This window comes from Myotis davidii, unplaced genomic scaffold (genome assembly GCF_000327345.1).
Source record: "Myotis davidii unplaced genomic scaffold, ASM32734v1 scaffold1070, whole genome shotgun sequence".
Classification (NCBI taxonomy): domain Eukaryota; kingdom Metazoa; phylum Chordata; class Mammalia; order Chiroptera; family Vespertilionidae; genus Myotis; species Myotis davidii.
The window spans coordinates 65042-67146 of record NW_006281982.1 but is presented as its reverse complement, the minus strand read 5'-3'; the positions used below and the strand labels follow the sequence as shown (position 1 = coordinate 67146).

At 50.0% G+C, this 2105-nt stretch overlaps 1 protein-coding gene across 4 annotated transcripts in view; it reads right to left on the bottom strand.

Moving 5' to 3' along the window:
• Positions 1-2105, bottom strand: part of IFT88 (intraflagellar transport 88) — a 167276-nt gene that overhangs the window by 116604 nt on the left and 48567 nt on the right. The gene's annotated exons all lie outside the window — the stretch shown is intronic.

The following is a 2105-nucleotide window of genomic DNA, read 5'->3' as shown; positions in this document are numbered from 1 at the left end:
CAGGAACTGCAGCCAGGAGCCGCGCTGCTTCCCATTCAGCTTCCTGTGGAAGCAAGCCATTGGTGCCCATGGGAGCTGGGAGGTAGCTGCGCCGCTTCCATGGGAGCTGGGAGGGACCTGCGCCGCTTCCACGGGAGGTGGGCCCGCGATCTCCTCTCTGGGCCTGCACTTGGCCACAGAGGCTGCGGGCCGGACGCCCTGTCCCTGTCTGTGTCCGCTCTGGCTCTGGGGGACCTACCCCGCCTGTCTCTGCCGCTCCTACCCTGCCCTTCTCTGCCGCTTCTCTCCCGCCCGTCTCTGCTACCTCGGCTCTGTTGCTTGGTTTCCTTCTATGGTGTCTTCAGTCTTTGCTCCCAGCCAGTATATGCAAATTAGCCACCATCTTTGTTGGCGGTTAATTTGCACATCACTCTGATTAGCCAATGGTGGATGTAGCGAAGGTACGGTCAATTTGTATCTTTGTCTATTATTAGATAGGATATAATTTATATGTAAAAGAATTGAGGCACAAGAGAGTAAGTACGAGTGGTGGGGCCAACAACAAAACCCCAAATGCCCTTAAAATCTATTAAGAAAATCAATTAAGTTCAACTGAAATTGACATTATTATACTATTTTGATTTATAAATATAGGCACATTCACATGGTTTGACTTAATGGTGGTATACCAAAAATTTATGTGTAAAAATCTGAAAAATATTTTAAAAGCATTAAGAAAAATAATCTTGGAAGTGAACCAAGATGATTGCATAGGTAAACACCGGTACTCACCACCTCCTACAACCACATCAAAATTACAACTAAAATACAGAGCAACCATCATTCACAACCACCTGAAAGCTGGCTGAATGGAAGTCCTACAGCTAGAGAAGTAAAGAAGAAAGCACATGGAGACAGGTAGGGGGTTGAGGAAATGGAACGGGCTGGTCCAGCACCCATGTGTGCCTCTTTTTAATAAGGAGGGAGATTGTCCCTTCAGAGGCTGCCTGTGAGAAGCAAGGGGTCCCAGCCCCATACCAGACCCCCAACCCAGGGTTCCAGAGCAGGGAAGAGAAGTCCCCATAACTTCAGACTGTAAAAACCAGCAGGGATTGTAGCTGAGGGACACTGATGCTGCCAGAGAGCAGGTGTTCTTTTAAAGGGTTGGAACAGGAACTTACTCCTGAGTCCTCTGAGCTCCAGCATCAGGAGGTGATGGGGGACCTAGACACATATGGGGAGGAACTGGATTGTCTAGCATCAGGGCAGGAACTCGGGGGTGGCATTTTTCCAGACAGGGGTGCTCACAGAGGTCATTATTCCTATGCTAGGACCTCCCTTGTTGCAGGGCTGACTGGCAGCCATATCTAAGTCTTCATTAGCCTGGTGTACACTGTTTGCTCTGCCCTGATTATTCCCTGAGACCCCACCCCATCCAATTTGCAGCCCTACCCAAGCTGTTTGCAGCAACTTTTCCATACCAATGGCCTGTCCTGGCTCAGGCTTCAGACTTTGCTAAAATCTCTCAAACAAGCAGCAGCTGGTGTCAGCGTGCCCCAAACCTACCCATAAAAGGCCCAAGACTGGCATTAGCACCAGCCTACCTTGCTTCACAGCTGGGCCTCGTCTGGGCACTTCCAAACTCAATACAAGTAGTAGCCATCTGCAGATCTCTCTGTAGCTCCTGACAGGTGGCCCCAGGCAGTGGCTGACTTTGCACCTCCTTGGAGACTCCAGAGCTAGTGCACCCAGTGGGAAGCTTCAGACCATACCAGATTACAACTCTACACATCCACAGTGACACATTCAAGGGGCAGACTCAGTGAGCACCAAAACCCCACTGAAGCAAGTCCTGGTCCATAAGGATATTTCCTGCCCAGCAGTTATTCCACAATGTCTCGGCTTGTCCTCACAGCCAACTGGCCTGGAGGTCAATTCCTCTCAGTGACACCAACAGCAATCAAGGCTCAACTACAACAAGACTGTGCTCACAGTCCATACAAGGGTGCACCTAGAATGCTCAGCTCAGGTGATTTAGGAGGCTGAGCCACTGGGCCCTACAGGACACCTACTATATACAAGGCCACTTTACCACCTCCAGGAGACATAGCAGCTCTACTTAATAG